Source organism: Triturus cristatus, chromosome 6, assembly GCF_964204655.1.
Source record: "Triturus cristatus chromosome 6, aTriCri1.1, whole genome shotgun sequence".
Classification (NCBI taxonomy): Eukaryota; Metazoa; Chordata; class Amphibia; order Caudata; family Salamandridae; genus Triturus; species Triturus cristatus.
In genome coordinates, this window is record NC_140589.1 from 1,753,872,073 (window position 1) to 1,753,898,157 (window position 26,085).

The 26,085-nt window shown below is 42.1% G+C and overlaps 1 protein-coding gene across 1 annotated transcript in view; it reads right to left on the minus strand.

Annotated features, from left to right (window-relative positions):
* The window catches only part of LOC146821928 (uncharacterized), a 477,592-nt gene extending 453,356 nt beyond the window's left edge, over positions 1-24,236 (minus strand). Inside the window, exon 1 of the mRNA XM_085609939.1 lies at positions 24,010-24,236. The gene's annotated coding sequence lies outside the window, so the exon portion shown is untranslated. The remainder of the gene's footprint in view (positions 1-24,009) is intronic.
* Positions 24,237-26,085: the final 1,849 nt, after the last annotated feature.

The following is a 26,085-nucleotide window of genomic DNA, read 5'->3' on the forward strand; positions in this document are numbered from 1 at the left end:
ACTCATTAACCCCAGGATGCTTCAAATGATTCTAAGAATGAAACCTTTTTCAATAGATTTCTCTGAACTTTTCAGGGAATAATCTTCATATATGTACTAATGAGAATTTCTAGAAATGATTCAAAAATGTTATGTTTTGAAGTAATTGTATACGTTGGTACTATGAAAATGTAGTAATGTGTCATAGTTACACATGCTAATTCCAATGAACCTAAAATGCTTTATGTTTGAAATGAAAGCATATATGGTTCCCAAAAGGTTTCTAAATAAAGTGTATATTTCCATTATTCTAAATTATGTATTTTGTGAACTGAATTCAATTTAGTCCTGCATTTACCCTTAATTTGCTTGATTCTGTTCTCTTGGAAAGGTTTTGTAAACCTGCAATGTGAATCGAAACTATGTCTCATAGAGAGAGTTCCCATGTGCATACTAGGACTGCTCGCTACAATTTCTTTACATTAGGAACATCTGCTGTGAGAAAGTGTCCTTTGGAACTTACTCGTGCTTTTGCAAAGGTACCGTTGTTGAAGCTACATACTCTGGATGTTTCAGCAACTTATGTATTGATCACCACCTTTTTCTCTATAACATGTGTCTTTATGCTGCATGACAATCACCCTATACGAACTGATCAATGGACTGAGTGGTCTGTCTAGATGAGGAGACCCAGTAGGTGTCACCCCAGAACTTGAGGATTATAATATACATTGTATGACAGAGAGAGAAGAACTCCAGATCCTGATCTTAGTTTTGGCAGACTGAGCAACACAACATTTGTTTCCATGCAGGCTCTGTTGGCTGGCGCCTACACTGTGGGTGCTAGTCCCGGACTGCTTTCCCTATGCTGGGAGAGTGCCTTTGAACTGTCATGATTCAGATCCTGGCAACCAAACACAAGGGAACCCCACTCACATGGAACCAGGGTACTTAAATTATTATCAAAAACAATGGCTCTTGTGGACTAATGGCAATTTAATCTGGGTATAGAAATGCACAATGGCAATGTAATGGGTTAATGTGATGTCAAAAGGAGAGGCAACTGAACACACCCTGAATTTGTATTTCATGAACAATTATTTATACAGTTTTAGAAACAAAATACACACATGGTATTTAAATAATAATCTAACAATAGTGAGTGGTGTCCCAGTGACAAATGGAACCTAAAACAGTGGTGACATATTTGTGACATATGTACAAGGTTTCCTAAATATCATAAAGACGACCATTAGGAGGTATACAGTATATGACCCGCGCTTTATACAGTGATGAGTGCTGGTTTTAAATGATTTGCTGTTGTAAACAGTCGACGACGTTTCGACCCCGTGTGCAATGTAGGGTCTCTTCAGGACTTTGAGGTGTAGGGATGGATGTAGGTGTAGGATAGTCAGCACAGCCATTTGTAGAAGGTGTGGCACCATGAGTGCTGTGAAGAAAATAATACTCACATGGGAGCCATCCGGGCGCCCATGTGAGGGTAGAGGTGGGCTGGCACAAATCCAAATGGCAAAACAGGAAAAATCCACATGTAGAGTTTATGAAAGCACGATGAGTGTACGGTCCTGGCTCGTGCTCCAAATGGGTGTACCTGCACGCTGGAAGTGCAGGCTTTTTGTGCGTATGCAGGAACACGATAGTTCAATTAGGCACGAGGGGTGGATGCTGGTGCACAAGCCAGGACAACAGGAAAGGTGATGCGTTGGTTCCTTACAGTCAGGGAAGGTGATGCATTGGTGCCTTGCTCCGGGGGAGGTGATGTGTCACCAGTTTCTTACTGCTGCGCAGGGGAGGTGATGCATCGGTTCCTTACCAGAGAGGAGGTGATGCGTCTGTTTCTTACTGCATGGGGAGGTGATGCGTCGGTTTCTTACTGTGTACCCCAATGATGTGACAGACCTGGCACCTCGATGCGATGCGACGATCCGGGACAATGTATTGGTTCTTACAGCCTCACAGCAGGGCTTGCGTCAGAACAGGTGCAGTGATCTCGGACTTTGCAGATTGGTGCACTTGATGCGCTGTGCGGTGATTTCTTGAGCTGTGGGCAGGCGCTGCGATGATTTTTTCGGCGATGCGTCGGAAACATGCGGATGCGTTGCGCTTCTTGAACTTGTGTTACTTTGCCAGCTCCCAATGGCAAACAGCCTTCAGGGGTCCAAAACAACAGCAGGAACCTCTTAGCAGGTCAGAACTCCCAGCAAGGAAGTTCAGGGGAGCTGGTGGTGAGATCTTTATGTCCCTGAGACTTCAGAACAGGGGAGGCAAGCTCAGTTTCAAGCCCTTGGAGATCTTCCTCAAGCAGGGGACACAGCAAACAGCAAAGCCCTTTTCCCTTTCCTTGGCAGAAAGTAGCCACTGCAGGCCAACCCTAGACAGCAAACAGCACAGGGGCAGTATTCCTCCTCAGTTTCTCCAGCTCTTCTCCTTGGCAAAGATTCCTCTTGATTTCCCAGAAGTGATCTAAAAGTCTGGTTTCTGGGCCCCTATTTTTATACAGTAAAAACCTTTTTTCTCTGTGGGAGAGAAGCTCTTTGCCCAGCCAAAACCAGTTCTGTCCTCTCTGGTGCAGCTTCCCGGCAGGAGGTGGCGACAGCATTGTGGAAGGCAGACCAGGCCCATACAGGAGAAAGGAAATCTCCTCCCATTACTCTAAATGCAGCCCAGGTCTATTCAGCCCAGCGCTGACTCATCCAGACTCTCTGGAGCCACTGCACATCCCCAGCCCCTGTCACTCCAGAGCCAGACAGTCAATACACATCCTAGCAGAGGCATACTGGATGGCTAAGCAAGAAAAAAAGTACTTTCTAAAGGTGATATTTTCAAATACAGAATGTAAGAATCACCCTCACTAAAAGATGCATTTTAACATTCTGAGTTAATGCATACTAAAGTTTATTTTCCTACCTTGTTCCCAGGAGTAGTTATGTTTATAAGATGTTATAAGCAAACTCCCCATTCTATCCTATGGGAACATGTAGCCTTGTAATAGTGAAAAACGAAATTGGCATTATTTCACTATCAGGATGTGCCACACACACAAGGGCATGTCCTACCTTTCACATACACTGTACCCCGCCCACGGGGGTACCTTGGGCCTACCTTATGGGTGAATAGCATGTAAGAAAAGGGAAGGTTAGGGCCTGGCAAGTGGGTGCACTTGCCAGGTCGATATGGCAGTACCAGACTGCACACAGGCTCTGCAATGGCAGGCCTGAGACCTTGTTGCAAGGCTGCTTGTGTATGTGGCACAATCAGTGCTGCAAGCCTACTAGCAGCATTTTATTTACAGGCCCTGGGAACACACAGAGCACTGTACTAAGGGCTGACTAGTAAATCCAATATGCCAATCTTGGAATTACCAATCCATAACAACAATTTACAAAGGGAGCACTTACACTTTGGCACTGAACAGCAGTGGCAAAGTGCCCAAAGCATCTAGACCAGTAAAACAGAGTCCAGCACACAGCAAAAACACAGGAGGTAAAGGCAAAAATATTGGGGAAACCCACGCCAATGATGGGAAACAGGGTTTACAACGCTGTCTCCACAATGCATGCCATCACAACGCAGTCGTTACAACGACCGCGTTGTTAGTAAGCAATACAATTGTATGGCAAGTCATTACAATGACTTGCTTTAGGGGGCGCACTGGTATTGGATTTAAAATACAACACCTTCCCAGCTGTTGCGCAAACTGGAATAGGAATAGTAAATAATACTATATTCCCAAGTCCAGCGTGCCCCCTACAGCAAATTGTTGTAATGACTTGCGATGTAATGATATTGTGTACTAACTACACGGTTGTTGTAACAACAGCGTTGTAATGGCATGCGATCTAATCGCAGGCGTTGTAAGCCGCTATATTCGCCAATGATGCCAGGTCTAACACCAATGCATTCATAATCCCACATATAATGCTTGGAGGCAGGTTAGGACACACATGTCCAATAAGGAAAAGCAGCACTCTATAGGGAAGGACTATGCCTGACAACGTATGAGTTTCCAACTGCCTCCACTGAGGCCATGAGGACCTTTAGGAATCTACCCCTGTGGTGAATTAGGACCTTAAGGATTAAAGTCTTCAGGTAGAATTTTGACCTGAACAGACCTGGTTTATGTATTGGACCTATCGTGGTCAGCTTCAAATTCCGTATAGGTCTCAATCTACTGCAAGCATTGACTATTATTAGCGCCTTGAACTTTTTTGAACTATTTCTATGCAAATTGTTTCAGAATTGTCTATTTGCATTTGAGGTTTAGGAATGTTACTAAGAACATTTTATTTATTCTTCCTTTTTAACCCTCCGTCCTTTGTTTGCTTGGTGCATTCATATTTACTAATTACTTTGGAGAATGTAAAAAAACAAGAAAGCATACTGTGATTATATGTCCACCTGTATCATTATTACACTTTTTCAATTTAGAACAATGCGATGTATACGTTTATTGGAGCCCACTGTTCATAGACCACAGACACTTTGCATAGGGTCAATGGAGATTTTCCAAGGCTGCGTCTGCCAAGCCCCCAACCCCCAAGAAATTGAGTGTCTCCTACGCCCCTAACTGATATCTCTCTTTCCCGTTCCTCTTTGTGGTGTTGCTTCAAATGCTCTAAGTACAATATCTCAAGCTGGTGATACTCCCACTGGAAGCTACACCTCTGCCCGTACTGTGGCAGGAATGCTTTTAAGGCTGTTAAGTGAGCTAACCTGTTCGCATGGAAATTTTATGATTGATAGCAGAGCGTTTAGTCAAAATCACTTAAATAGAAAAAGTATAAATTCAAATGATAGAGTTTAAGATGGACGTAAAAACATACCTTTAAAGGTCGTAGATCACTTCACAAATGGTGAGTGCTGCTGCAAGAAGAAAAGGGTCAGTTATGTGTAGGCACTGTGCCTCCTATTTATGGTCACGCGACCTGACTGCACATAACCATCATTGGATGCCTGAGGGAGGCAGGTGCACCTTAATTTTCAGTCAGCTGTCTGACAAGTGCTATTTTTTTTATTACTATTAATTACACCATAGCATTAAATACTGGAAAAGTTCACATTCAAGGCACATCCAGTTTTTTATTTATTTTGAATTGTGCGCATGATCTTTGGTGTCTAATTTTGTTACTTTAATATGCGAGTGTTTGTGTTCACTTTGCTCCATGGCATGCGCCTTTGAGACCATCCCTTCATGACCTTGGGCTAAACCTGTAAAAACTGACTTCACGCACCCTCATCAAGGTGCACATTTTCTCTCATCCAACTGGTTAGACTGGAAACCTCTTCTGTTCATATTTCATGCTAAAAAAACAGAAGATTTCTTCACCCTGCTTTCGACTAGTTGTGAACCATGTTTTAGTGGGGTAGTAATATATAATCGTCCAATTTCAGGAGGAAGTGTAAGTCCAAAGTAGAATCCACCATGCACATTTTCTCTGCCAATTATGGTTATGGTGGACTCGCCTCTGGGTTTAGCATGTCTCCCAGGGCTCAGAAGATTTTCAATTACCACCCAACTCTCTGTTTCTCTGCGTGGCACAGCTGCAACTAACAAGTGATAGAAGGAATGTTTTATCTCAGTCACTAGCGATTACCTGGGTCTGTAGTCAAGGGGATCATTAAAAAAAACAACAAAGTGATGGAAGGAATGCTTGAATTAATCTCAGTCACTGCTGATCACTTGGATCATATTCCAAGTTCATTTGTTTTCATCCACTATGCCACTCTAGACAGAGACCTTCAATGTGCAAATCAGTCTGGGCACTGCTCTTACTGCCCGGGCAGGTGCACTTCAGACTAGCATATAAGCTACACCAGACCAATTTCGGCCCACTTAGGCCTCGTAAGTGAAGTATAGCTGGTCTCCCATGGCATAGTGGACACAAGATCCAAATATAGGACCATCTGTCTCACTTACGGCATCAAATATAACCAAAAACAAAGTAATGGAATGAATGACTGAATTAATCTCGGCTACTGGAAATTGCTCAGAGCCTCATTCTGAACCTTTTATTTCACTCACTATGCCATTCTAGACAGAGACCAGCTGTATGCAAATCTGTCTTGGTCCTGCTCCAGTAGGAGCAGTGCAGCCCGTACTGCCAGGTCAAGTTACTTTCAGATAGCAACCCCAAACCAGTTTTAGAAGCCTCGTCCATGTGATGCAGATTCAATCTTATGGCATAGTGAGCACAGCACCACATCTGGGCATACCCATTAAACCAGGGTGTCTTCTGCAAACCACAACAAAGTGATGGAAGGAAAACTTGAATTAATCTAAGTCACTTAGTGATCACTAAGGTACACATTCCAGTGTAAAAACAGCAACCTCCTCAATCGCTAGGCAGGCACTGCTCAGTCAAGCAAGTACCTTTGGGCTCTTTGATTGTGTTTATCTTTCCCTTCTCTCACATCTGAAGCAGTTCAATAGTTGTAGACATATATTCTATCTTGTATTTCACACCATTGAGGGAGCACAGACTATCAGAAAGTCAGGCAACAGCTTTCTTTGTGAGCTTCGGGCCTCATTTGCATCCTTAAGATGAACATTTTTGTTGAAACTCACTGCAGTTCTTGGTGCAAAAACGGTACCAACATCAAGGCTAATTGCGCAGAACAAAGCTCTGAGACAGAATGTTGTGCTTTTGTTCTGAATCTCAGTCACTCTGCAGATCCAGCTAACAATATGATGAACCTCGCTTTATTTATTCTCTATTTATTTATTACAAAACAGTGGTGATTCAACCCAGAATTTTGAACTGTTATCTTCTCTAATGAGATGTGTTTGAAACACTCATGTGCCAGCAAAATGGCTCAGCAAATTCAGTGCTCACGCTTGAAAACTGTGCGATCTACAAGAATGCAACAACATTTCAAGTTAGGCATGGTCAACTCAGCCTTTCTTCTTATTGAGATTAATAATTTCCTAACAATAAATTGGGCTGCAGTCGCACGTTATTTAAAAATGGCAAAAAATGATGTACAGTGTGCTTTAAAAAAGAAGCACGTTATACTTATCACAGTTTTATGAGTCTCTGAAAATAAACTGCAATAACAGACATGTGGGTTCTTGTTACAAATGTTGCAGGAAATTTACAGCTGTAATACTACAGCCTATTTTGATACCACAGAATATGGTAATCTGGAGCTGTAGTATTACTTTGCAATTCTCTAGTTCCAGCCTAAACAGTGAGGAATAAACATAAGACTCGGTGTTTGCACACGGAATTCCCACATGGTGTTCACTCGGTCTGAACATAGTCCGTCAATCTGACGGTTTTTCCTGCACACAGTTTGGTATGCTTAATCTGGCCAAATGCTTATAGAGAGAACAACTTGGCGAAGTGATGTTTTCACACCTCAGGATTATCTTTAATCTTATAGTGAGGGCCTCATCATTCCACAAATAAAAAGTTGGGCAGAGAGATACTATCATGGGCACTGCTGGCTCTAAGGTGTGAGATTGGTGCAGACGCACCTGGGGTTGACCTCCGGGAGTGCCTTATTTAGCAACAAAAGAAAATTCTCATATGATGTAGGATCCCACAAGGGTCTTCTATAATCCTTCAAGTAAGATTCAAAATATTTGAAGTTCACCTACAATTTAGTCCTGCTGCATACCTGCTGGTCATATCAAAGACAAAAGAAGGTTGTTCACTTGATAAAATTGCCCAAATAAATAATTTAGCTGACAGTGGTATTAAGGTTTCCCATACGAAAATGCAGTACTGTATATAGGCACAAGGGAAGTCTCAAAAGAACATGTTTCTGCTATTCTGAAAATGAGTCCTCCTACCATCCAGAAGGAGATGAGGATGTTTCTGGAAATATTTGGCTACTTACGTCAGTGGATTCCAAACTTTTCCTTGATTGCAAAACCTTTTGTGAGGTTGACCCATAATGACATACAAGATCCGGTACTATTTGATGAACAATGCTTACAGACCTTCCAATTATTGAGAGAAATTGTTTGTAATGCACCCACTATTGGAATGCCTGATTCCAATTTACCGTTCTATCTTTACTGTCATGAATAAAGCGGTTGTGCCCTTGCAATTCTGACTCAAAAACATGGAGGAGTTATGAGACCTGTAGCTTGTCAGCTGTGTTGTATCCAGTAGATACAAGTCTTCCTGGTTGTTTGAAATCGGTGGTAGCTTTTTGCATTACAATTGAACAAAGTGAAGGAATTATAACGCGGCATACATTACTTCCATTTGTTCCACATTCTGCTGAGATCCTGCTAACTTGTACACTGCTGAGCATATGGAAAAAAAGTAGACTGACTAGATAAGAACAAGTCATATTAGCATCTGAAAACATCTCAGTCATAAATTATAACTCTCTAAATCCTGCAATGTTGCTTCCTATTTCAGATAAAGGTTGTGATAACTAGGAAAAGAGTGACGATTATGATGATGAAGATAATGATGGTAATGAACCTGAACATGACTACATTAATATTACAAAACGATGTACCAAACTGTTAGACCTGTCAGTATTAGGAGGTCTTTCCTCAAACTTTTTGCCTTCCTCTTCCATTTTTGCTGATTATGTTTTTAGTGGCCTTAGATCTCTGCAATATTTACTACGGTTAACCAGTGCTAAAGTGCATGCGCTCACTCTTTAAAACATGGTAAAACTGACTTATCCCCAATTGGCACAGTTCATTTACTTGTAAGTCCCTGGTAAAGTGGCACTACATGTGCCGATGGCCAGTAGATAAAATGCTAGTAGTGGGCCTTCAGCACTGATTGTGCTACCCACTTAAGTAGCCCTTTAAACTTGTCTCAGGCCTGTCATTGGAGCCTGGGTGTGCAGTTTTTAACTGACATGTGGACCTGGCAAAATAAACCTTTTGTCAGGCCCAAACCTTCCCCTTTTATATATACAATTCATCCCTAGGGTAGGCCCTGGACAGCCCAGAGGGCAGGGTGAAGTGTATTCAAAAGGTAGGGCATGCACTCTTAAGTTTTACATGTCCTGGTAGTGAAAAACTCTTAAGTTCGTTTTTCACTACTGCATGGCCTACATCTTTCATAGCATAACTTCGGAATTACCTTATTACATTTAATTAGCTGTAATTTCCAAATGGGAGCAGGTCTGCAGTTTATGTTTGGTATCTTTGGACTTGTAATGAAAAGCCCTAATGTATGGTGAAGTTGGATTTTAAATTACAGGAAGTTGGCATTTCCTACCTTAGCCATTCAGTGCCTGTAGCCTGTACCTGGGTCACATGACTGGGAGCAGCTGACAGTTGAGCTTTGTGTATTCCACCTAGACAGCCACACACGCACAATAGGGAGCATAGGTATGCCTGGATGGGCCATCACTGGCAGGATAGGAGGGAGGTGCTGGGCACAGCCCCACTTACACTTGAATAGGCTGTGTCCTGCCTCCACATGAAGGGCTGCAAACTCCCTGCAGTTAGTCTGGAGCCAGGATACTGAAGGCAGGATGCCTGGAGACTTCAAGGCAACGCTCTAGAAGCTTCTCTGCAATTCAAAGGCCCAACTGAGATTAGATTGAGGATCCAAGACACCTGCACTTCAGTAAACACTTCTTGATCTGTGGATTCTCTACCAGCGAGAAGGATTGCTGTGCTGCTGAAGGACTGTCACTCTTATAAACTGCTGCCTTGCTGGGCTAATGCCTTGGAGGACTGCTGACTTGCTGGGCTGACCTGCTGCCTGCTGCCCTCTTGCTTGGGTGAGAAGGACTGGACCTGCCTCTCTTGAACCCAGAACCCCAGAGTGACTTCAAGGACTAGTTGGCTGGACCCTAGATTGGAAACCTCAGGGACACAACAGGCTTCTCACAACCTTGTACTTGCACCTAGGTTTTGCCATCTGTGAGTATACCCTGCCAAGGGGTTCTACCCCAGTCCTGGACCCTTGGAAAAAGACCTAAGGTGCTCTGTCAGCCTTGGTGGATCCAGCGGGATTGAGGCATCTTCTTTGCTGCACGGCACAAATCCGAGCAGAATTGACAGATCGCCACTACTGTATTTGATTAGAACCACCTAAAAGTCTTGCATTGCAACCATCGCCACATCAGAACTGTTGCTGCATGACACATCCTCGGTGCAAGCACTCACATTCCTCTCCGACGACATCCTTAACAATAACACCGGACTTCATACTGCAGCCCCATAACTCCTCAGAACGAATGCATAACCCAGACTGCGCGAAGCATCCTCAATGCCAGACTTCGCATTCCAAGCCCTTGTCGATAGTATCCTCTACAATGCCTCAGGACCTTGCACCACAGCCTAGCAGCATCACTTCCACTGCACGATGCATCTTCAACGCGGATCCTTACAAAGCACTGCAAACCAGGATTTAGGGTATTGCGCTCAGCGGGTCTTAGTGGATCTCAGTAGCCGGCCTGTTTTCCATTGTGGCTGACCTAAACTTGTGACTTTATTCAGTGTGACCAGATATCCCCAGTTGGTGCTTTATGCCTTTTGATGCTATTTTTACTAAAACCTTTGAAATTGAATATATTTGGTAATACTGATTGGATTTTTGTTGTTCTGGCCTTGTTTCATTTATTAAAAATTACTCTTTTTTCTAAATATGTTGTGTTACTGTTTGAAATGTTGCACACATACTTTACACATTGCATCAGAGTTAAGCTTGTCTGTTCTGACTTTATTTGTTGATGGCTCTATTTTAAGAGACCAAAATGAAGCATTGAAGGTTGACTGTGCAGTATGTTCCATTTCTGAAATCCTTGAAGCATCATATCTGCTGAACGTAATTTAGACTCAAGTGGCAGAATTGGTTGCATACGGGCAATTTACACAATTATGCACACTGAGTCTCTGGAACCAAGCTATATCCACCTGATGACCCTATAACTAGAAGAAATCGATCCAGAGTTTCTTGTGTTCCGGTTTAGGGAGGACCCGGCTTGGCAGTCCGTTTTGACCCTGGCCATCTATGCAGGCTCATCCCCAAACATTTTGCCCTTACCTTCCACCTTTAAGCTAAATTTGTTTTGCTGGCCATAGACCTCTGTGCACGTTACCGCTGCTAATCAGTGCTAAAGTGCCTGTCCTCCTCCTTAGCAAATTTAATTTACTTGTAAGTCCCTAGTAAGATGGCACTACATGTGCCAGAGACTAAATTAAAAGCTGCTAGTCTGCCTGCAGCACAAGTTGGGCCACCCACTTGAGTAGCTCATTAAGCATGTCTTAGGTCGCCATTGCGGGGCCTGTGTGGGCAGTTTTAAACTGCCATTTCGACCTGGCAAAGTAAACTTTTTAGCCTGGCCTAAACCTTCCCTTTCAAGCCATCCCTAGGGTAGGCCCTGGACAGCCCAGAGGGCAGGGTGCCATGTATTTAAAAAGTAGGGTATGTAGTTTTACATGTCCAGGTAGTGAAAAATTCTTACATTCATTTTTCACTACTGCAAGGCCTTTCTCTTCCATGGGAGAACATTGGAGTTGTCTTATTACATTTTATAAGTGTCATTTTCAAATGGGGAGAGATAACCAATTCATGTTTGGTGTCTCTGTAATCACAAATTAAAATCTAAATTTACAGTGAAGTCAGATTTTCAATTGCAATTCTGAAAATGCCATGTTTAGAACGTTATGTAACAATGAGTTTTGTTGGGTGAAACAATTGCTTACAAAACACAAATACATTTTTTAAATAGATTGGCAGTTTCTTTTCCTGAATGACACTCAATGTCAATAAATCACTCGTAAATCTTTTAAAACCAAATCACAGGAGGATACCCGTAAACCTAGTTGAGACCTGGGTGATTGGTGTATATAGCAAACAATATGTCCCAACAGGTAATATTAAAAGACAGTTTAAAAAAACATGCACATAAATTGCAAAAGGAGGAAACAGGGAGACATTAATGGTTGAAGCAAAATATGCAAACAGTAGTCTGAATTAACAATAAACAAAGTAGAGAGACAATAATGACGCCACTTGATTACATTGAATGCACAGGTAACCTGCACATTTGTGCTTGTGAGAAACAAGGTGAACAGCGCAAGTGACAAGTAAGAACAGCGAAAAGATGGCGCAAAGAGAAAAAAATGTCAATATATACAGAGAACTTTATAGTGGTTCCTATTCATTAGTAAAGAGTTAGAGAAGATAGGTAATTTGGATGAACCATGAAAGTTGCACCAAGAATTGCGATGAGAGGACAATGGCGTTTCGACCTGTGTTCAATTCAGTTAATCTTCATGACCAGGTTACAAATGAATGAGTGTTGCGCAATTACTGGAAGCCAATATCAATGGGGGAATGGAAAATCACCAAAGTCTTGATGTGCTGAGGTAGAGGATAGAATCCAATGGGGGTGGGGGAGAAATTAATGGAAGGCCACCGGGTGAAACAATCAGCCAAGGTCGAGGAAGAAAGGAAATCCAGATAAGGGGCACGACTGAATAGGAGCACTGCCCGGGTCCTCGAAGGGAAGTCCAATATAGGGGGTACATGGCACCGGCGTCAGGATCAGGCGCGGTCAACAGGGAGAATAGCAGGACAGAGGTCTGCCAAGGTTGGCCAGGTCCTCCGTATGCCACGCTGCTACGGTGTGAGTCTCCGCCTCACCGATGAACATTGACATTCACTGCCAGTCTGCTGCAGAGATTCCAACATATGGTGGAATGTTCTTGTTTCTTATGAACCAGCGACTGATTGCCCTATAACTCTAAACAAAGAATTTTATTCATGACTGTCTCTCGCAACTAATTGGATGACAATGTTTTCAGCCAGGGCTTGCTCATCAGTGAAGTTTGACCCCATATTGTTACATGATGCCTCATCCCATACATGAGAGAGGATTCAGGCGTCCTCTCTGTTGCATATATTCTGACTTCAATCAGGACTGGAGGAGTTGCTCTGATCTGATTACCTTCTTTTCTATTTTTATGTAGGCTATCCACATTTCATATACCAGTCCTGAGGAAGACCCACAGTGACGTTCATTCAAGCATGCATACCTTTTCGGTCGAAACGTCGACGCTTCATTGATCTGATCATGTCCTCAGTCTCCTCACCCTTCCTCTAAGAAGGCATCGTAAAGGGTGTTTACAGAACTTTATGTATTCATAAAAATGATGGACCTACTCTAATCTATATTGTATATGTGTGTATTTAATTTGTAGGTTTTGGTTAATTTTCTATGGCACACATGCACCTTCTGTCACCTGGTTCATTAAAGTCATGTTATTTATGTTGTCTGTTTTACCATTTGTGTATGTGGCAATCATATACAAAATTTACTACTATAAATAATATATATGAAAAACTGAATTTTCCTTTCCAGTGTATTTTGACTTTCATCCCTGTCTAAAACATTTACTAAACGTTTATTGACATTTAGTGTCATTTAGGAAAAGAAACTGCCAATCTATTAAAAAACAATGTTTTCTAAGCAATTATTTCACCCAACAGAACTCATTGTAGATTATATTGCTTACACCCAGGCTCTGAGGGACACAGGGTTTACCCCTTTATCTTTATTGGACTTTTAGAAAATTAGCATTTTCTTTCCATAGCCAGTTGGTGCCTGCAGCCTGTCTCTGGGTCACATGACTGGGTGTTGTGACAGTTGAGCTTTGTGTATTCCACCTAACCAGCAACACCCAATAGGGAGCTTAGGTGAGCCTGGATAGGCCATCACAGGCAGGATGGGAGGGAGGAGCTGGTCACAGCTGCCCCACTTACATTTAAATAGGCTGTGCCCTGCCTCCACACAAAGAGCTGCCAGGACAGGGAAGGAAGGATGCTTGGGGACTTCAAAGGGAAACTTCTCCCCCAGTTCAAAGGCTCAACTGGGTATAAATACTAGACCTCAGAGATCAACTTTTCAGTACACTTCTGGACCTGTGGAAGCTCTTCCAGGAAGAAGGACGGCTGGGATGCTACTCTACTGGACTACTGATCTAAAGGAACTGCTGCCCTGCTGTGCTGACCTGCTGCCCTCTTGCCTGGGAAAGAATTGGACCTGCAACTTAATCTTGAACCCAGGATCCCAGAGTAACTCCAAGGGCAAGTCTGTTGGCCTCCTAAACTGAGCCCCAGGGACACAGCTGCAGCGAATTCCTGACCCCCCAAGTGGTGCCACTCAGGTCCTGGACCCTTGGAGTGGCTCACAGGTGCTGAAATCAAGCTTTTTTGCTCTTTGTGATCACGAGCGAGAATGTTCACACTGAGTCTGCTCAGCTCACACCGAAAATCAGCGCGAGCGCCACCAGCCCATCTCTTTGCACTGCAGCAAAGACCGATTGTAGGGAACCGCCAAAGCGAAGCCCCAGCTTGCCTGTTCATGAGGCCTGGCCTGCTCTTTGCACCACACCAACAGCCTCCCGAGATGCTCTCCTTGTTCCTCACGTCCCTCTCTAATGGGAATGGGACTGTGCGCAAAACTTGAAATGGTAAACCTTCAGCTGGACTAATATGGGACTGTATCTAACCTGAGCTCCATCACAGTCAGTCTGAACTTTTGACTTTGATCTGAGCGTGCATGACCAGATAGATGTGGCTGGTTCTTTGTGCTTTTAGGTGCCATTTTATACTTTATTCTTTAAAAATGTGTAACTGCAGTTCTACTGATTGGATGTTTGTTGGTTTGGTCTTGTTTTATTAAATTTCACTCTATTTCTCTAACCTGGTGTAGGATCTTTTTATGTGATGTTTTGAATGTTTTACTGTTTGAAGTATTGCACAAATATTTAACACAGTGCCTCTAAGTTAAGCCTGAGTGCTCTGCGCCAAGCTACCAGGGGGTTGAGGAGAGGTTGATTTAGGATTTTCTTGTGCCTTACCCTGACAAGGATTGTCTTTGCTGCTTGACCAGGTCTCATGCCCCAGTCAACCAGCATACCAATTTCTCACATAGGTAATGACTGATTTGCATATAGTTGAGTACAAATTGAGGTGACATCGTTTTCAAAATAACAACAGATTGAGGTGCAGCCCGACTAATTACGAGTGGATGGGATTCATTCAAGCATTCCACCCATCACTTTTTTGTATACTTTAGAGTGTCACCCTAAAAACATAATGAAGGTCAAAGGACATTTTCATGAGTCATTTTGGCAAATTAGAGGGCCCATTGACAGACTCCAGGCTGCTTTAGTGGAACACCGGTTTACAATGGCCTTAAATACATAGTCTGTTTTCTAAATGGAATGAGGCCTATCCTGCCCAGAGGTCAGACAGCCTGACAGTTGCTAATTATTGATGAGGGATTGCTCTGCTAACTTATATTGAGACAGATTGTGGATTACATTAAAAAAATTAGATTTTGCAATTAATTTATAATGCTCTCCAATTAGACCAGAGGTTCCATTGTAGTTACTGTCCTCAGTCTTCTGAGTAGTTGAAAGAGTTAATGGAATCATAAAGAATAAATCAGCTAAAGTATGTTCTTCTACGGGTATGAATGGGCAGATGCTCCTCCTCTCATCTTGATGAGCATCCGAAGTACCACTGATAAAAAGACTGGTCTCTCACCCCATGAAGTACTGATGGGTAGAGCAAAAAGATTGGCCTATATTCCTTCAGCTACACGCACTTCAATTACTGCTGACATTGTTTTGGATTACTGCTAAGGTCTGGCTGATATGATGAAATCTGCCTCTCATCAGGTGAACTTGGCAACAGAGCCAACAAAGGAAGATCAGTGCCACACGCTAAACCCTGGAGACTGGGTAGCTGTCAGGAGAAATGTGATGAAGATCTGCTTGGAGGAGAGGTGGCATGGCCCTTATCAAGTAATATTAGCGACAAACACTGCCTAAGGTGTGTCGGAATTCTGCAGTGCATCCATGCCGTTCACACGAAAAGAGTAAACAAGATGGATGAAGAAGTGGTGAAAACAACCACTGATTCACAGGATCAAGCTCAAGTTTGCAGGTGCATATGGGGGGTGGTGGGTGGGGGGGGGTTTGAAACTCATGAAGTAAATGGAGTATAGAAGTTCTGGTTGCTAAAAGTGAATATCTTAATGAAGTAACCAGTAGAAGAGTCCAGCTTCAAAGTAGGGATCAGAGTGAAGAGCTGTTTCAATGTCAAGGTCAAAGGAATATAGCAGCAAAAAAGATGTACTCTCTGCCAAAGCAGTGAGTAACTCCAGTTGAAAATTTTGAGCCAAAAGAACACCCACAGGAGGAAAAGGGTTCACAGTAAATCGATCAAAGTTCAACGTTATTAGTGAATGAAGAAGATTCAGCAGTAGTCACCTGAAGAAAGGGCTGAAGTAAAAAAGTCAAAGAAAAGAACCTGCTAAAGAAAGCACCTGCAGAATGAGAGACTAAAATAAGTCAGTGAGGAAATTGAGGTACTTTAATTAGATTCCGAGAACAGTAAAAGTGAAAGTCCTGCTGCAAAAAGAGAGACTAGCAAGAAAGGAACTCTATATAGAAAGTATTTTTACCTGAATGGGTATATCTAGCATCAATATCTGAGGAAGAAGTTGAAGAGACAGAATCAGAGATTTACAGTGCAATAAATCCTTGCCACTACAAGTCTGAAAGTGAATCCAAAAGTGATCTTGAAGAAGAAAAGCCACCTTGAAAAACCTGAAGGACTGATAAAGAATAACCACTCAAATATGAGACTTTTTCAAGCAGTTTAGAAGCAAGATGAAACTCTTTTGAAAAACTGAACTGAAACTTGAATAAAAAAAGGAAACTATTGAGAAGATTTATTTTGATTATTGTTTTCAAAGATTTCAACAGCACCACTAAAGCCTGTCTCAATGTGGCCATAAGACTTATAACTGGCTCCAGAAAATTCGACCACATCACCCCTTAATCTGAAAGCACTCAATTGGCTGCCTTACGAAGCAACAATACAACTAAATATGGCATGTATCACTCACAAAGCGATAAACTAAAAAAACACCAATGTACCTAGCCTAGAAAATCACACTATCCGGAGGATGTCGAGTTTCTCGAAGCCTTGGAGCTCTATTACTGAAACTGGCCCTCTTCCAAAAAAAAAGAACTTATGACCGAGCTCTCTCTGGTGCAGCACCAAGAAGTTGGAATGCTCTCCCCCCAACAGTAGAAGAATTTTGTCCATCTCTGCTTACAAAAATTAACCTCTTCAGTGCCCATGACGAGATAGTCTCGTCATGGAGCACGGTTGCGCTGTGCTCATGACGAGACTATCTCGTCATGAACCCCACCCACTAGTGCAACGCCCGGCACAGGAGGGGGAAAGGGCGTGGCACTGAAGGGGTTAAGCCAAATCCTTTTTTATGAGCAAATTCCTTCCATAATTTCAGCAGACTTGACATTACCAGAGGACCTTCTTGTTCAGACACATGCTACCCCACATTGAACACAAACCTCAATTTGGTCTTGTATATACGAATGTTAAAGCACAAATGTTTCTCTCACAAATCAATGTATGATTACTTATGATCTTGTAGCATAACTGTTTCTAGCAACTTGCTGTACACTGATTATTTTTACTGAATCTGCATGGCGTTCGTGTTGTTCTAAGTTTAAAGATATGTAAATGTAAAGCTCTCTGATACCCTATTTAGGGTCATGTTCGTGCTATATAAAACACCAAATAAATAAAAAACATGACGAAAATGATAAAAGTTTGATTATTGTTTTAACTGAATTTTTTGTCAACTTTTGGAGTTTAACAATAATCTTTTGTTTTTGTAGACTCAATCAAAAGTGGCATATAGCAGATGCTGATTACCTTAATAATGATACTAATGATCTGATTAGGCCTGTTGTTGTGCAGTTCTTTTATCGTTGGGGTAAAACTCCACAAAGGTCAAAAATCACAATCTTATACCTAACACACTGACACATAGGTAAAGTTTAGTTAATGGATTTCATGATAATATGTATGCTAAAATGTTGAACAAATATATTGAGATAATGAATGTTAAAAATTGCTATATATGCACTTTTCTTCTCTCTTCTGTAGGCCAGGGTGCAACCTTCTTACAACTACTAGTTTCCTATAGTTTATTGTGTAATGTGCTTGTTGGTATTTCAAAATAAATTAGTTGTTGTCTCTCAATCAGATTTCAAGTTTTCTCTGTAACGCCTACATATCTCTGAAGATGAAGGTGTTAACAATTGTCTTAAATATGGTACATTTCTGAATACAACTGCACAAATTAAACAGAAAATTAAAAACTCTATTCATGAGTAGGTTTGTGGTTTGAGTAATGAAGAGCATGAGTTTATCAAATAATACAATCAGAGGAGAGGTAAAATTGTGAGAGTTTGAGGATACGAGGGAATAATAGGAGAGCAGATTAAGGCCGCTGAAGAATTTAAGATTGTAAAATTTGCATCCGAGATTAAGAATGGAACATGAGAGAAAGGGTGATATGTTTGTGGTGCATGGTGACCCTAGGAGGATTGGAAACGTTGAAAATGTGGGATAAAGTGAGTGTAATAAAAGTTATGTTACAAATTGTGATTTCCTGGTTTGTTAAGAACATATTATGAGAAGAATATATATTGTAAATCTGCTTACTTCAATCTGCCTTGAAATTGGTTTGGATCTTGTTATCTTGCTTTTGTGTTTCCCAAAGTTAATCATGTGAGTGAAGTGGATGATACAAATGATTTGAAGAGAGTGAAATGTGAGTTTGAACAGATAGTATTCGATATGTTAGGGTCTACTATTCCACCTCCAGGTGTGGTTATGAATGATGGAAAAATTTGACTTTTGTCTTCGCTTAAAGATAAAATAACCTCTAGCACCGCTGGAGCCTTAACACAGGTTAACTCTGAGTTAACAGCTATGATTATACAAAACAGCTTAACAGCAGATATACTTCTTGTGTAGGAAGGTGGTTTTGCAAGGTACTGAAGGTAAAGTAGTGTTGCACGTTCATACCTAATAACAGCAGGCTTACTAATATTTCTCCTGAGGTTCAAGCTTTCGAAGAGCATGGTATGTGGGAGATTTGGTTCCTAGGTTAAAGAGATATGGAAGGGTTTCAGCAAGGTTGGTGAATGGATTGATCATCTGGGAGGGGGAAAAACTGAAACTAATCGTAACTCCTGTAATGTTCATGATTTGAGCAATTGCCCTGTTTCTCTTGTTTACATTTTCTGGGTGTCTGTTTGAAATTATGAGTGAAATTGTGAAAGGAAATCATTAAAGCAAAACAGAAAAGTAGGAATCAAAACAGAAAATATCAAAGATCGTATTTATAAACTGCTGAAGCTGATGGAAGAGTCAACCAGAAGGTAACAAAAAGGAATGTAGACTGCCTTATAATTCTTGACTAGTTTAATTTTTATTATATTTTTAGTGATTATAGAATAGTCAGAGAGGGAATCTGTAACAGATTTTCGTGGATTTATATTGTTGTGCATTATTACAAATGAGCAAAATATTTGCATATTTACATTTGATTGCACTAATGGAGTGAAATTGCTTTTGAAACAATTTTTCCAAGATGTGTAGAAGTGCGTTTTTGTAGTGTATGTTAAATAGGTCACATTTTAGTGCAAACGTCATCTTGACTAAGATGGAGGTCATCTCCACCACTCACCCTCCTGTCTCCTAATCTCCTAGCAAACACTGCAGCACACAGTGTAGATGATATGTAATGGTTTATTTCCACTGTTATTCTTATTCTGTTCTCAATTAACTTTTACCTGTTGTGCTATGAAGTGAAACATTCACAAGGCTTTTCAGTTGATTTACTCTGCTCTATTCATTCCCATAACATGTTATTGTTAATGTTTCTAGTTATGTTCTAGCATTTCCGGATGACATTAGCATAGAGGTTACTGAAAAATTATTGATGCAGTGGGTTAATGTTTGTGTGTTAAGACAATGTAATGTTTATTTGTCATGTGCTCTGATTTGCTGATGAAATGTTACATTTGCTCACACCACAGTGAGACTGTGGTTTCTGTAATTTCTTATGCAAAAATAATGCATAAAAACCCTCAATTTTTGGGGTGAGCCAAAAGACTTTTCTATTCTACATGGGATGCTGCTAAATTCTTTCTCGATTATGCTGTCTATTTAGGATTTAAAATATTTTCAAATGTTTACATACTCTGTATAACTTTCCATTTGAGTGCCTTCATGGAATTGTACCATTTCAATTTTGTATTGAAACCCTTTAACTTTTCATTGATCTAGAGTTCTGTGACTGGGTGGGTCACTAAATCCATCTCATTTGACTAATAAATTGTATTTCTGTTTTTTGTTGTTTTTGGAGGTTGCCTTCACCAGGAACACATTGCCTCATGAAATTGAGGTTCAACCCCATCTTTGATTCACTAGGAAATCCGATTAAGGTACAATTTAGGGTGTCTCAATTCTGGGGAACCATTTTGCTTCCACACTGTTGAGCGAGGTTGCCAAATCCAAATTGTGGCTGAGGCACAAGCTCAGAGCTGCCCAAGCCACTACATTGGCTGTTGATCTGTCTTCTACCACTGTCCTTCTCTTTAAGGTTCCCGAGCCTGGGCCTGTGTGATGTTTACCTGCCTGCAGCTTTGTGCACAAACTTATCTTGCCCACACTTTGATTAAAAGAACAAACTGGGCCACTAGGCATTGAGTGCAAGCAGCACACAAATCAGGTTGTCAGAGTAGCGTTCCGAGCAACCGGTATCACACTGCTGTTTCTACTTGATACGCCTCTTGGTGCCTTACCAGTGGTGCTGCATGGGATCACTGACATAATATCGATACAATATTATTGTGATACAGATATATTGTGTCAAAATTATTGATTACAAAAATATCGTGTCCCTATACTTATAAATATAAGCACAAAAAAATTGAAAAAACACATTGTTTCACGCTAATATTGTTAAAAAACACACACAAATATTTTATTTTAATACATATATAGTTTAGAAGGGTAAATCCAAAATATTTTAAAATAGAACATTAATATAATGTAAATGAAATACATTTAACTAACATTTAATACTACATATAAATATATACTTAAACATACACATAAATATTTATGTGGGTGTCTATATATACATATATATATATATAACACTATTATTAAAAATATATTTTAAATTATATTACATTTTTTCTGTTATGTTTAATTTACTACTGTAAAAAAGCAAATATATAAATATATTTATATATAAATACAGATAACAATACAATATAATAACAAATTAAATGCAAAATATTAAGTAAATCACTAAACTAAATAAATATCAAAAAATACATTTGCTAAAAATATTTTTTAAATTATACTATATAGATAGATATATATATATATATACATATATGAATGTATGTGTATGTGTGTATTTATATATATATATATATCTTTAAAAAACCAATAGATTCATTCTTAATTAATTATAAATAATTAACTTCGCACCCTACACCCCTACAAACCTAGCAACCCGCTATAACAATATAAATTACTATTAGCAATTAAATTAAAAACTTATCAATCACTTAAAATGACAAACTAGATTTCAAAATATTATTAACAATTATTCAACCAATAAGATAAAATTATTATATGAACTAACACACATAAATATAATTTTAAATCTATATTTATTGAAAACGTAATAACATCGATATTACTGAAAACGATATTACTTAACTGAAAAATCAACATTCTTGACAACAGTATTCCTGCATCATAATATTTTTGTATCACAATCTTTCTTTACCGATATTTCTGCAACTTGATATTACTAATCCGATAGTTTGTCGTAAGACAGCAGCATGTGAGGGTTGGGGAAGCAGCTCCTTAAAATGGAACATTAGGGGCAGAAGGAGAGAAACATAAGTGAAAAAGGAGGTGTGAATATACAGGACTGTGGTTATGGTAGGGTATTGTTGTGGAATGCCAAACTGAAGGTTTTGGGCCTGGAGACTAAATGCAGCTCACACAGATGCATGGCACTTCTATTCACAGAAGGAGCACAACTAAGCAGCGCCTAGAACTAAACATCCACTGAGGGAGGTGATGTGGGAGTGCTCCTTATACTGACATAGAAATAAAACATGTCCGGTACAGCCCTCAGCCTGCCTACTGCTTAACTACGGCCAGTGGCGGCCGGCACAGGTGAGCCTGGTGAGCGGATCGGGGCAGAGTCAGGAGGGGTTGTCGACAGTTGATGGAATAGGTATAATTAAATAAAAAATACCTAGTCTATTGTCTGTCGACTTCCACCTGCAAATCCCCCCCCCCCCCCCCGCTGCTCCCCACCTCACCACACTTACCTGTGCCAGCCGCCGCTGACCACAGCACAGAGCAGAGGCAGGTGGTGATACAGGCCTCTCCACTGACCCAGGTCATGGAAATTCCTACTGGGCCTGGGACAGAATCATTCACATGTCAGATCGTGTGTAAGGCCCTGTCTAACATGTATCTCATCCTTTGCCATTTTAATTCTTCTTGGCCTTTCAGACAAAAACGCTCGATGACCTCCCCCAGTGAGGGATGTATATGCAAGTCCTTCTCTGGGCGAGAGATAGAGTGACAGGGGAGGGCCATGAGGTCTGAGGGGAAAGGAGGGACAGGAGGGCAGAGCAATGTACTGGGCACTGAAAAGAAGCAGAGAGAGGAGAAAGAGAGAAGGGGAAAGCTATGGACAGGAAGAAGGGAAAGAAAAGTGAGAAACTGGGGTAAGAGGGTGAAGTGCAAGGAAGAGAAACAGAGGTGAGAAACGCAGGAGTTAATGAGATAACAGAAAGAGAAATCGAGCCACTGGAGAAGAGGGAGAGAAGAGATGAAGTAAAAGAGGAGACATAAGGGCAAAAAAACAGATAATGGAGACGTAGAGAGAGGCAAAGAAGGTAGATGGGCAAGATGAATGAGAAAAAAGAACGTGGTGAGGAGGAAAGAGGAACATTGTAGGGCTTTCAAATAACAGAGGACGGAAATATGAAGAAACGATCACCCTGGGTTTGGCAGAACCTACCTTTTTATTCTCTTATATTACTCCTCCAAACTCGTGTCCTGTTCCTCTTCAACTACTGCTCTTCTCTGTATAAGTTTGCCTCCAAACCTATAGAGAACACTTGTGCCCACCTTCTGTTTTCACTCCTTTATTGTTGTTTTACCTCGTCTTACTTACAACTCTTTCACAGGCAACCTTTTCCTTTACAGTGTACATTTCGTTTTTCATATATTGTCCTTTCTTAGCTTCTCTGATTACATCCAATGCTCCAAGTCCTCCTCACTCCGCCTCTGCATGTTTTTTATTCTCACAAGACCTCTGTGAGTTCCTTGTGATTTTCGTTAATGTAAAATACTGTCTCAGTTGTTGTGAAATCAGCTTCCTTTAGCAGTAATATTTACACCCAGTGTGTCTTACAGTTTTAAGATGTGTTAAAAGAAGACCTGTCGTCTGGCGACAGATAGAGAAAGAAACGAAAGAGAAAGAAAGGCGGGGAGAGAGAAAGAGGCTGCTCCACAGTCTGAGCACGAGAGAGAGGGATTGAACACTGAAAAGGGTTGCTTTCTAGGAAAATTTGGTTGCCATCTCTACAAGAGCAGTGACGTGAAAACAAAGCACAACAGATGTCTGCATTTCACACAAAAAAGCAGATGGCAGACATTTTCTGTATCATCATACATTCAAAAACATATCTTAATTGCAATTAAATGTATACCTCCTCGCACCACCCGTATAAATATCCCGATATATGGCCCTAGTCCCGCCATTAGTCAACAGGTCAGCACGGTGAAGTAAGTACATCGTTTATTATTCTACCCATTTAACGCGCTCCCCCATACTGAAAGGCACACGATGAGCCCCATTCCCAATTCTGCTACTAACTCAGTGCTCAGATATTACTCGTGGTCTCAGACTGTAAACTGTATTCCAGTTCTGAGTGGAACTCCTTCCCTCGTTCTCCCCTGGCACATCTCTTTGTAGATTGATATAATCGCGAGTGCATTACACGAGACGCTTTCCCAAAAAATGTCCAAAGGTTGGGGCCGCAAAGGGTCAGCAATTATCCTCAGCAAAGGGTTCCTAGAAGTCTCGTATGAACATTGCATCATTAGATTCAGTACTCACCAAGTTGATTAGAGTTCTTAAAGCGCCGGTAGTCCAGACTCGGAGCACAGATTTCGTTCTAGAAACTTCCTTCGTGCGTCTGGAGCTCTTTTCCTGCTGAGACGCGTGTGTAGATCCAGCAGGTGCGCGCTCGCGAGTAGTTGCGTGTGTAGTGTAGGTGCGCGCTCGCGAGTAGTTGCGTGTGTAGATCCAGTAGGTGCTCGCTCGCGAGTAGTTTTCACCCGATTGAGACAGGGAGAGTCCACGCACTGCGATTGGTGGTTCAATCACTGTTTGTTTATCTAATTTTGGCACAATGTCAAGGCTTTACCCACGTGCACCGACAAAAGCATATTTGTGCCGGTCTTGACTTGCGAAAGGATTAGCTGCGAACAAAGAAAAATATGGGAGACACCGTAATCGTGCAGCACAAATAACGCATTCCACGTCAGAGGTGTAAAATGTCCCCGTTGCTACATTCGTGTCAGCAAAGAGGACGTTCCAGCAGCCGATGACAAGCTCATATTGTGAAACTAGTTGGACTGAAGGTGAGGCTCGCTTCCGGGCAATAACTATGTTTCCAAACACAATTGATCAACCTGTTATTGAGCCATGGAGTATTGTGAAATGTAGTGAAGCGACAGATGTTAGTTATACCTGAGATGGCAACCTGAGGTAAGTTATATCTGTGAAGGCATGAAGGGCCTGTGTAATGTTGCGCCTGTGACGTAACAGGCGCGTAGCGTAAAGGTCATAATGACCTTAAAATAATAAAAGTGGGTCGCGCCCGTACGTACGCCACTAGGGCTACGACGGCGAGGCCAGTAAGAACCCTCATATTGGCTCCTTTGAATTATTAAGGCCTCTGCCCCTAGTCCCGCTCACGGGCTGTCCTGGGCCCGACTGTACCACCGCGGAAGCCCCAGGACACAACTTTTTGGCGGCGAGCGTGGGATTGCCCTCGCCGACGAACTGTGCGCTGGTGTGGCGGCCGCGAGCGCTGCCTTCGGCTCGCGGCGCTCGTGCCCCAGTGCGTGGCGCTCGGCGCCCTCCTCAACGGCGCGCCGAGCTGAGCGCCCGATCATCGGTGCGGAGGCGCTGCTGACTGGTAGAGCTTTCACACGAGGCGGGAGGCGTGCTGCGCATCGACCCGCCGCCCACGTGGTCCTGGCCTTGCTGGCTGAAGTGCCTTCCTGCTGCTGGGCCCTGCTGCCTACGACCACACGCTGGCCCCTGCCTCCTGCCCCCAGGAGACACATCAGGGCGGGAGCTGCATCAGAGTGCCCAGTGAGTACTACCATGTTCCTGGCTGTGTGAGGAAGGGGAGGAAGCAGGCCCACAACACTGCAGGCCAGAGTGTTTCGCACTGAAGAGAGGCCCACTGACAGGAGGGGCATAGGACCTCATCTGCAGCAAGTTTTCCAGGCCTGGAGGGAGAGTGATGTGAGTGACGCCGGACACCTCAGGTGGTGAGAGCCCCAGGGAGGGGGACAGCCCACACGCACTGGAGCAACACACACACACGTCCCAAAGAAGCATAGAGGCCAGGAGGGACCCGGGCACAAGGCAAGGCAAGGCAGTGAAGATGGCCACAGTACCACCCATTGAGCCATTCATAGTGGAGGGGTCGCCCTCATCGCTAGCGGCCAAATGGAAGGACTGGGTGGACCGCCTGCGTATCTTCTTCGAGGCCACCAAGGTCCAAAAGGACCAGAAACGTGCAATGCTAATACACTTGGGAGGCAAAGACATCCACAACATTGTTAAAATGCTAGTAGAGGCCACCCCCAAGAGCCACCACACACTGATAAATGCCCTCAATGAACACTTCGAACCGATGGCCAATCAAGACTACGAAAGGTTTATCTTTAGACAAGCGCGTCAGCTCCCCGAAGAATCGCTAGACACGTATCATGCCCAACTGAAGAACCTAGCGTCCACGTGTGGGTTCCGCGACGAAACAGAAGAAATTAGGGGGCAGATCATCCAAGTCTGTGCGTCGGCCAAGCTCTGAGAACGTATACTAGAAGAGTCTGGAAAGTCCATGATGGAAATACTAACCCTGGGTCGGACTAAAGAATTGTCGAAAGCGCGAGC